Source organism: Culex quinquefasciatus, chromosome 1 (assembly GCF_015732765.1).
Source record: "Culex quinquefasciatus strain JHB chromosome 1, VPISU_Cqui_1.0_pri_paternal, whole genome shotgun sequence".
Lineage (NCBI taxonomy): Eukaryota > Metazoa > Arthropoda > Insecta > Diptera > Culicidae > Culex > Culex quinquefasciatus.
Genome location: NC_051861.1, coordinates 111,197,540 through 111,209,236, shown reverse-complemented (window position 1 = coordinate 111,209,236; position 11,697 = coordinate 111,197,540). Strand labels below are relative to the sequence as shown.

Sequence of the window (11,697 nt, the reverse complement as noted above, 5' to 3'; positions counted from 1 at the left end):
TTAATAAAAATTAATAAAAATTAATAAAAATTCATAAAAATTCATAAAAAAATCATAATTCATAAAAATTCATAAAAATTCTTAAAAATTCCTAAAAATTCCTAAAAATTCATAAAAATTCATAAAAATTCATAAAAATTCATTAAAATTCATTAAAATTCATAAAAATTCATAAAAATTCATAAAAATTCATAAAAATTCATAAAAATTCATAAAAATTCATAAAAATTCATAAAAATTCATAAAAATTCATAAAAATTCATAAAAATTCATAAAAATTCATGAAAATTCATAAAAATTCATAAAAATTCATAAAAATTCAGAAAAAATCATTAAAATTCATAAAAATTCAGAAAAAATCATAAAAATTCTTAAAAATTCATAAAAGTTAATAAAAGTTCATAAAAAATCATAAAAATTCCTAAAAATTTATAAAAATTCATAAAAATTAATAAAAAATCATAAAAATTAATAAAAAATCATAAAAAATCATAAAAATTCATAAAAATTCATAAAAATTCATTTTAAAAAATCATAAAAAATTATAAAAAATCATTAAAATTTAAAAAAAATCGCAAAACTCATAAAAATACATATATGAATTCTAAAAATCTAAAAATTTGAAAAAAATCATAAAAATTTACAAAAAATCATAAAAGATTTTTAAAATTCAGAATAATTCAAAAAAAAAAATAATAAATTTCATAATAATTCTTAAAAATGTATAAAAATTCATAAAGATTTAAAATAATTCAAAAATCCTAAAAATTCATAAAAATTAATAAAAATTTATAAAAAATAATAAAAATTCTTAAAAGTTCCTAAAAATTCATAAAAAATCATAAAAATTCATTTAAAAATTTATAAAAATGTATCAAACAGTCAAGAAAATTCATAAAAAAATCATAAAAAAAAAATCTTCAAAATTCATTAAATTTCTTAAAATTCCTTAAATTTCTTAAAAATTCCTGAAATTTCCAAAAAAAATCAGAAAATTCCTTTAAAATTCATCATAGTTCCTTAAATTCCTTAAAAAATCCTGAAAAAAACCTAAAAAATTCCAAAACAATTCCTAAATATTCAAAAAAAATTATAATATTCAAAAAAAAAATTACAAAAAAAAATAAAAAAAAATAAAAAAAAAATCCACAAAATCCTAATAATATCCTCAATTACATTTAGAAATTCCAAAAAAATTTTTTTAAAAATCATATGATTTCAAAATAAAATCATAAAACACCTAAAAATTCGTTAAAAAATTGATTGAAAAAATCTTTCAAATGCATAGAAAATTCATATAAATTCCTTTAAATTCCTGAAAAAAAAAATTAAAAATTCCAAAAGTTTCCTAAAATTTCTTAATATTTATTGAAATTCCTAAAAAATGTAAAAAATCTTTAAAGTTCCTAAAAATTCCTAAAAAGTTCCTATAGTTACTAAATATTCCTTAATATAAATAAATAAAATACCTAAAAATTCTGAAATATTCCTTAAAATTCATTTAGAACGTTGAAAATTATTTTCAAAGTTTATGTGCTACCCCCTTCAAAATTTGTCCGAAAAATCAGGAAGTTAAATCAACTGAAAACAATCTAAAATTCATTTTTTTGAATCATATTCAGCATGTTTAGGCTGGATTAAAAATATTTGGATTTTTTATGAAATTCCAATGCACAGCAACGCAAAAAATTTTTTTTTTTTGCAAAAAAAAAATTCGTCAATATTTAGATATTTTGGAGACTAATGATTGCAAAACAACTAGACAGGTGTATAATGCATTTTAAAACACTTTTATCAATCACATGTTGTAACCATGGCTCGTAAATTCAATTTTAAACTTTTTTTTTATTTTTTTGCCTACCCCCTCCCTCGACTTTGGTCAGAGGCAAGGGACATAAACTTCAAAAAATATTTGCAACGGCCTTAAAAATTCTTAAAAATCTGTTTGAAAAATATCAAAAAAATCTTTAAAAAATCTTAAATTATTATTTTCCAAATTCCAAAAATTTCCTAAAAATTCTTTTAAAACTCCCTTAAAAATCTTAAAAATAATCAAAAAATTCTAAATTCATAATTTAAAAAAAATGTCTTAATTCCAAAAACTTCTTAAAAAAGTCGAAAAATTCCAAGAAATTCTTTTACCGATTTTTTTTTAATTCAAAAATTCCTTAAATTTATAAATATTCCTTTAAGTTAAAAAAAACAAAAAAATTCTAAAAAATTCCTAAAAATTCCGAAAAAATCTTAAAATTCCTTAAAATTACTAAAAGTTCCTAAAAATTCTTTAAAAATCCTAAAAAATCTTTAGACATCCAAAAAATTCTGAAAAATCTATAAAAATTCCAAAAAAATCCTAAAAAAGATTCCTTTCCTAAAAATTCTTTTACCTGTTTTTTTTTTAATTCAAAAATTCCTTAAAATACCTAAAATTTATAAATATTACTTTAAGTTAAAAAAAAAACAAAAAATTTCTAAAAAATTCCTAAAAATTTCGAAAAAGTCTTAAATTCCTAAAAATTACTAAAAGTTCCTAAATATTCTTAAAAAATCCTAAAAACTCTTTAAACATCTAAAAAAATCCTAAAAAATCTTTAAAATTCCAAAAAATACATATGAATTCCTAAAAATTCCTTAAAAATCCTAAAATTCCTGAAAATTCTTCAAAGTTCCTAAAAATTCCTGAAAATTTCTTAAAACTCCTAATAAATACTTGTAATTTTCTGCAATTCCTAAATATTCCTTAAAATACCGGAAAATTCTTGAATATTCCTTCAAATTCCGAAAAAAAAATCTCAAAATCTTTGAGAATCATAAAATATTCTAAAATTCATAGTTTCTTTTTTATTTTGTTCGAATAAATTATTAAAACTTCCTAACTTTTTTTTATTCTTAAAATTTTGAAAATTTTATTTTTTTTTCAATATCCTACAAAATTCTAAAAATAATTAAAAAAGATTCAAAATTAGATTTTTTTTTTATATTTGATTCTTTTTATTTCTGATTTAAAATTGAAACCATAACCCTACCACTTCCTTGACATTTCCAACTCTCCAATGAGTTCGCCCCCCCTCGTGTTATCACTTCCAATCGCGACCATGTGCTTTTCAACTCTCGCTCTCTCACTCTCACTCTCTCATTTTCCACTCACTCAATCTCCAGCAAAATAAAACACCCAGCCTTCGAACTGCACACAACATCCCAGCAGGCGCCCACAAAACGAACGACGATCCTGTTTGGGCGAGTGCCCGCGTACAAAGTAACGCGCCTACTGCTGCACCGCGGCCAGTCTGCAGCTGTCAGTCGAACGGGACGGTTGTCTACCTTCCAGGGGCAGAACTTGAAGCGTTTTTTTGGACTCTTCGGTGAAGCGCTTCTTGAAGAAGTCTTTCTTTATAAAAGGGGATTCGTGTGCACCTGCTGCATTTCACCAACCTTGACACCTGTCACTCTGACAGCATGGGTTGACAGGTGAAGAGAGGAGGAGGACGCAGGCAAGGCCTTCTGCGCGCGGACAAGCGATTAGCTGGAACAGTGGTGTGAGCAGGGGGGTGTGCTTAATTATTCAGCGCTTACTTGGATGTTGCATGTTTGGGGTTCGTTCGCGGAGTTGAGGCGCTGTGTCGTGCGGGCTGCAGCACTTGCAGGCGCAAACGGCGAGATTAGAGAACGAGGGAGAGACTAATGAATTTTTATCGCGCCAAGGTGCTTGAAAACGGAATTTATTAGCCGATCGTTAAGGAAGAATTGTGAAGGGGGGAAAGTGAGAGTGAAGAAAGGAAGAAGGGAAAGTTGGAGTGATAACAAGGGAAGAAGAGGGACGCGTTCGCGCGACAAGTGTGAGTGAAATTTGGGCCAGTTTAAGGATATCGGATTACGAGGAAGAAGAGGGAAAAAAAGAAGAAGAGTGTAATTTTTTTCTGAAGGGGATATGTCGTGTCGTGTGTCGTGTGATAACGGCAAGTGAAACTATTTTAATAGCGGTTTGTTTCGGAGTGGAACGGGAAGGATTTACTGGAACGAGGACGAGCGTGTAGGGTAAGTCGAATTTTGCTTAACTTTTGGGGATACGATTTGAGGGGGTTCGTGTAATTAATGGTTCGAGATGCTGTCCATTAATTTGGGTTGCCTTTTCAAGAGGGGAAAGGGATGTGGGACACCCTATGTAAACTGGAAATCGGAGAATAATTAGTTTTCATTTTGGGTGGGTTTGTTGAGGGCAAACAGATGGTTGGCGAGGAAAAGCGTTGGAAAAGCTAGTCCCCTTCTGCAATTTGGGAATATCATAATCTTTGTTTTATCCCCCCTGAGGGGTGAAATAGGTCGCTACTGAGGACGGCGTATCGATGGAAGGGAAAAAACATTTAAAGGATAAACTTTTATCGGGGGGATTGGAATTTTGTCTTCATTTGAAATCACTTATACTGTCCCTTCATGATTAAAAACAAAACAATGAGTTTTTAAGAATATTCTCAAAAACTAGTAAAAATTTATTTGTTTCATTTTTCAGACGGAAGTCTGAAAAAAAAAATCTTTAAAAAACATCATTCTTTCACAAATTTATCTTAAAGTGGCTAAAACTCAAAACTAGTTTAGCTTAAAAAGAAATTCAAGTGATTTTTGGTGGCAAATATAATGTTTAATTGGAAAATTACCATATTATTTCACAGATTTTTTGCCTTCCTCACCTCAATGAGGAAAGGCTATAAAATCACTCGAAAAATGAACTTCTTTATTAGACCTCGTAGACCCACCTTCACGTATACCTATCGACTCAGAATCAAATTCTGTACAAATGTCTGTGCGTGTGTCTGGATGTGAGTCCGTGCACCGAAAAATATGCACACGATTATCTCCGGATTGGCTGAACCGATTTCGACCGTTTTGGTCTCATTCGATCCGTCTTGGGGTCAAACAAGACCCTAGTTAATATTATGAAGTTTAGTAAAGTACTTCAAAAGTTATGCTAAAATACGATTTCGAATAAAGTCCGGAAGATTGTAAAAAGGGTGGTTTTTGTAAGGAAGCCCGTCATGCTATACGTTTTGCCTTCCTCACCTCAATGAGGAAAGGCTTTAAAATCACTCGAAAAATGAACTTCTTTATTTGACCTCGTAGACCCACCTTCACGTATACCTATCGACTCAGAATCAAATTCTAAACAAATGTCTGTGCGTGTGTCTGGATGTGAGTCCGTGCACCGAAAAATATGCACTCGATTATCTCCGGACTGGCTGAACCGATTTGGACCGTTTTGGTCTCATTCGATCCGTCTTGGGGTCCTACAAGACCCTAGTTAATATTATGAAGTTTAGAAAAGTACTTCAAAGGTTATGCTAAAAAAACGATTTTAGCTAAACTTCGGAAGATTGTAAAAAGGGTGGTTTTTGTAAGAAAACCCGTCATGCTATATATTACTAGAAAGGTATTTGAAAGACCTTTCCAACGCGTTAATAAGATTGAAGATCTGACAGCCCCATCAAAAGTTATGAGCACTTAAGTGTTATTTATAGACTTTTTTGAAGCCGGATCTCAAATATTTTGATGAAAAAGTTGTCCGGATCTATCATGCGACCCATCGTTGGATAGGTAATCAAAAGACCTTTCCAACAAGCCCAAAAGATTGAAGATTGACAACCCTATCAAAAGTTATAAGTATTTTAGTGTTTTTCATACACTTTTTTGAGGCCGGATCTCAGATAATTTGATAAAAAATAAGTGTTATTTATACACTTTTTTGAGGATGTGTAGTGTCTTTACTTTATGAATGGGAGGAAGGCACCAACCACCTAAAGGTGGATTAAGTAACGTTTTTTAATTCAAATAAATCAAAAAGTTTGAAAAATATGAAATGACGGAATTTTTCTAATTAAATAACAAGCAATTTAATGTCAATCAAAACTAATGGTTTATTTACAGTTTAACTACCTTCGGGTTTCGAACATATCATTTTTGTATGGACGAGACTTGTATGGGCAATCCAACGATGCAAAATAGCTTTTTTTTAATACAAAACTTCAAATTCAAATAAACATTTGAAGAATTACTCAATTAAATTTATCACAATTTACAGTCAAAAAATACCTCAAGATCTCTTGGTTCTGGCTTCGTTGGCAGTGTTTCCAAAACTTAATTTAAAGATCAGATAATAAAAAAATAAAAAAAAGTATGATTTTCAATAAATACTCAACAATTAGTTTTAATTTCTTTTTACTGTGCGAGAAAATCAGGTTTTTTTTATTTTGATGGTATCTTCAATTAATATTTGCAAACTATTTATGGTAACATTTATTGGTTGAAACTTAAGGAACTGCCATACTGTTAATTTCAATGGAGATGCATGGTATTTCATCTGGTTTATTTTTAAAACCATGAACAATCATGCGCCTCCATGTTTTTTGCTAAACAAAATCAGTATCAACTCTTATCGCTTTTCACCCTTTGACAAATTTGTCCGAAATTGAATTTCTTACAAGAATCTTACCCCTAAACCTAAATCATTTTGACTTGAGTTTATGACAAGAGGTTAAAAGACATAATTAGTTCAAAAAGTGGTTTTTTGACTCTGTTCCACAAGCAAAACGTCAACAGTTTTTGCCTTCCTCACTGAGGTAAGGCTCCTGCTCTAAAATTGAACTTTTTATTTAAAGCTCGAAAACCCACCTTTATGTATACATATTGACTCAGAATCGAAAACTGAACAAATGTTTGTGTGTATGTGTGTGTGTATGTGACCAATAGTGTCTCGCAGTTTTCTCAGCACTGGCTGAACCGATTTCAACCAAACCAGTCGCATTCGACTTGGTTTAGGGTCCCATACGGTGCTATTGAATTGTTTGAAGTTTCAATAAGTAGTTCAAAAGTTATGTATAAAAATGTGTTTTCGCATATTTTCGGAAGTTGAATAAATGGCAGTAAACTGAACCAAACATCATCATGTTATACATCGTTAGTTAGGTAATTGAAAGACTTTTCCAACGAATCCAAAACATTGATAATCTGGCAACCCTGTCTCGAGTTTTAACCACTTAAGTGATAATTATGTACTTTTTTGTAGCCGGATCTCACTTAAGTGTATGTAAACAATGTCCGGATCCATCATCCGACCCATAGTTGGTTAGATAATCGAATGAACTTTCCAACGAGTCTAAAACATTGAATATCTGGCAACCCTGTCTCGAGTTCTGACCACTTAAGTGATATTTATGTACTTTTTTTTTGTAGCCGGATCTCACTTACATGTATGTAAACAACGTCCGGATCTATCATCCGACCCATCGTTGGTAAGGTAATCGATAGACCTTTCCAACGTGTCTAAAACATTGATAATCTGGCAAATCTGTCTCGAGTTCTAACCTCTTAACTGATATTTATGTACTTTTTTGTAGCCGGATCTCACTTAAATTTATGTAAACCATGTCCGGATCCACCATCCGACCCACCGTTGGTTAGGTTATCAAAAGACCTATCCAATGAGTCCAAAAAATTGAAGATCTGGCAACCCTGTCTCGAGTTCTGACCACTTATGATGTCATTTATGAGCCCCTGAGTGATATGTAGGTTTTTGTATTCCGGAACATATCACCCATTGTTGGAAAAGAGTGAGGAGAAGGCACCAACCACATAGGTGGATTAAGTTAGTTTTTTTTCTTTTTGAACAGTAAGTCAATTCACTACATGGAACTCAAATTAAATTAAATCAAATCAAAAATATGCTTGAATATCAAACTTTTTTTTATTTACTTTTCTAAGATTTTTGTGAAGGATTGGAAAAAACTAAAAAAAGCTGAACCATAATACATTATTTTGAAACAATATTTGAATATAATTCGAAATATGTTTGAGTACAGAATTTTTCTCATAAAACTCATCAATTTTGAATAAGCTATTAGGCTGGTACAAATTTTATCAAAAGTTTTTGTCTCCCACCCCCCTCCCCCCTTCAAAGTTGGCCCGAAAAATTAGGGGACACAAAAAAAATTTGTTTCATAAAACTTCAAAATTTCAATGGAAACTTAAGTACAATCAGCTGAAATCGATATATAATGCTTTTCTTTGTGTTTAAAATTATGTTTGGCATGTTTGGGTTGATTTTGGAATCTTCTGAATTTTTTTAAAATTTTCGATGTTTAGTATCGCAAAAAGTTTTTTTTTCGCAAAAAATTGTTTTCGTCAATTTGAAATTTTTTGAAAACTAATGATTTCAAAATAACTGAACTAGTGTAAAATTTAAATTTAAACATTTTAAAACCCTTTTGCATTCAAATGTTGAGACTATGGCTTGTAATTTAATTGTTTTTATTTTTTTGCTCATGTCGAAAACAACTGAAAAAAATATTCTAATATCAAAAAAATATTTTTGTGAGAATTCAAAAACTCTTAGCAACCTAATCTTCAATGTTTCATGGATAAAATTTTGGAAACTTTCTAAAGATTTCGATTTTTTCTTTTTGAAAGATGGTCATTTATGAGCATTTCATAAAAAATCGAAAAAATGGAAACTTTCGAATCAAATGCGGAATGAGACGAATCAGATGATGCGCAAAAATTTAACTTCTTCAGAATATGAGTGGCCTTGCCGACTGAATCATGCTAGAGTTGTTGAAATTGTGGTAGGAATGTTGTGCAATTCAGTTTCACACTCGGTCTCATGTACGAATTAATGCTAGCAAAATTTGAGGAATTCAATTTTGCGAATTTCTTATGTAAAATTACATCTTTTTGACACAGTTTATTTTCGTGTTTTTCCTCAGTAATTTTATCTTTTACACATTATTTTATGAAAAAATTAAGTTGAAAAGAGGTAAACTCTTACTTTATTTTTGTGACCCTCCTTCGAATTTGGATAATTTTTATTCAAAACCACGAGACCTGCATACAAATAGAGCGAAAACTGTCAAAAATCATTCCAGGTTAGGTTTCACTAACGAAAATCAGACAGATTTTGTGACAAGAAAAACTGTAGTAATTTTAAATCAAGAGCTGTGTAGAGTTACATCAGTGGAGAAATTTATTTCATTTCACGCGGTAAAAAACATGTATCATGTAACGCCACCGGGGAATATCTACCAATTTTGCGTCAGAAAAAATATGTAATATTGCTTCTGAAAATGTGTAAATTTATTTACACTCTTTTCACTTACATTTGATGTTAATTTATATCGAAAAAGAGGGGTTGAATATTGCCATAACATTTTTAACTTTGAAATATAAATTTTCTTTTTTAAAATTGAATGTTTGTCAGAAATAAAAAAAAACAATAACAAAAAAAATATTGTTTCTTTGTTGGAAATATTTGCAAATCTCTGTCTCTGTTTTCTGGTCGCTGTTGTCTTTGGCAAAACAAGAGCCAAATTAAATGTTTTGAGTCCTTTTAATTTTTTATCCAAAATTAAAAAAAAAGAACTAAAAGAAGGGTAAATCATTTATTGAGAGAAAATGCAAAATAAAAAAAACATGGAGAGATTATACCTGGTAATGAGTGCATCTTTTATGCAAGAAAAATATGTAAATTGACGTCTAAGAATGTGTAATTGTACATGTATAAAAGCTTAAAATTTAGCACCTTCTAAATTTACAATAAAAAAATTACTACGTAGATAATTTTAAAAATTAGGGACATTTCATATAAGCCATTTATAAACATACACTGAGAGAAAACTAACAGTGCACTTCAAAATTTCTGCAAATTGTTAGTGTCCTAATGTACAGCCAAAAAATAGAATAGTGGTTCGCAAAGCGGCCTCAAATTTGATCTGTCAAAGCAGAACCAATTTACTGTTTGCAAAATGCGACCAACAAGTAGCAAATATTGTGATCGATCTATAATTTATATTCTGAGCTGTGGGGCATTTTCTCCGAGTACATCGGCAGATTCAAAACCTGCAAGACCCGCTTGGACCAAGTAACCCTTGTCAGTTACATGATCTCCAAGTATGGAGTGTAATGGGTTTTATTTTTATTTATTTTTTTATATTTTGATTGTAAACTGATCCTCGGTCCTAACCTGGTCGTAGCACCTTAAAGGACCTAATAAAAATAAGTTATGAATAAAAAAATATATTGTTTTTCAGCCAACGAAGAAAAAAGCGCAAGCATTTAATTTTTCAGCGAAAACTTTAACATCAACATATTCAAAATGTTTCAAAACAATTCACTTCAGTAGCAAAAAATATGTCACGCTTGAGCTTGAACATAGCCTTCTAATTTGTCTATGTTTACAGCTGTAGTGCAGTTGTATTAGTGGGAAGCAGTGGGGAGCTTTCGAAAATCACGCTACGCATTCTGTCTTTTCAGCACCCAGGTAATTAGTACATGTTTTATGTCAGAAAAAAATATGTAAATTAACATCTTAAAATATGTAACTTTACATGCATTATAACTGAAAATTATGCACCTTCTAAATTTACATTTTTTTAGTACGTAGTTATTTTTAAAAGTTAGGGACAATTCTCGAATAAGTTTCCAAAAGGACGTATGTACACATACACTGAGAGAAAACTAACAGTGCACTTTAAAATTTCTGCGAATTGTTAGTGTTCTAATGTACAGCCAAAATTTTTTTTGGGTAGGATTTATATTTAACAAAACAAATTTTTTATTTAAATCTTAATTAGGCTGCAACATTTTTGGCCGAACGTTTGGCTTAAAAGATGCGATTTTTTGTCCTCTAAAACATAAAAAAATAAATCAAAAACTTAAAATATCAGGTTTTAAGAAAATTGATTTAAAAAAAATTAAAAACCGGAAAAAAATTATGTAAATATTTCTTCTGAATAGTCCTCATCAAAACCAACAACTTTGCCGAAGACACCAACAAAGAAAAAAAAATTGTAACATTCATCAGGAAGTGGTGAATTTTCATCAGTTTCTGATGAATATTTATCAAGTTCACATTTTTACACATTTTTTGAGTAATATTACTCAAAAATGAGTAATATTCAACCAACCAAATTTTCAACATTCCAAAATTCAATTTTTGTTTTGCTATGAAATCTATCAGGAAGTTCCTTCAAAAGTTACAGACTTTCGAAAAATTTCGTACCATTTTTGTATGGGGTGCTGCCAAAATTTTATGGAGACTTGTATGGGTGAACTACACAGCTAAAAAAGTAGTAATCCAGCTGCGTGTAAAAGGCCTGGGTGTAAAATAAATTTCGCATTATTTTATGAAATTCTATGTAATATTACACCCTGATATATGAAGCCCCTCAGTATGGGAAACCTACTTGACCGAAATGTCAAGCTCATATATGCGTTACTCCTTCCCTTTCTTCATCGGTCTGATGACCGAGCGGGCTAAGGCACCAGTCCTCACTAATGGTGCTGGGTTTGAATCCCGTCGGTTGCAACTTTTTTATTTAACGAAAATTGTACATGCAGTGCGTAATATTAAGTGTATTTTTTGACGAAGGTGATGTGCATGCTTTTGCATGCGATTTTACATCGGATTTTTCGCTGTGCCAAATATAAAATAAAAAATGCAAAAAATGCGTAAAATAGGCCGATTTTGTATGAAATTGCTCATGTTTAAAAGAAAGTAACAACGATAAAATTCGGATGGCTCGACTATTTTTGTTTCAATTTAAAATATTGATAATTCAAATCAGGTGAATTTTATATGTCATTCAAATATTTTTTCTAAACTTTATTGGAATCCAGAATTTTATTGTAAAAAGGCCTAAATGAAAAGATTTAAAA

At 30.0% G+C, this 11,697-nt stretch overlaps 1 protein-coding gene across 1 annotated transcript in view; it reads left to right on the top strand.

Moving 5' to 3' along the window:
• Positions 1 to 3,209: 3,209 nt before the first annotated feature.
• LOC6052104 (probable G-protein coupled receptor B0563.6) overlaps positions 3,210 to 11,697 on the top strand; it is a 71,414-nt gene continuing 62,926 nt past the window's right edge. The window contains exon 1 of the mRNA XM_038266627.1: positions 3,210 to 4,035. The gene's annotated coding sequence lies outside the window, so the exon portion shown is untranslated. The remainder of the gene's footprint in view (positions 4,036 to 11,697) is intronic.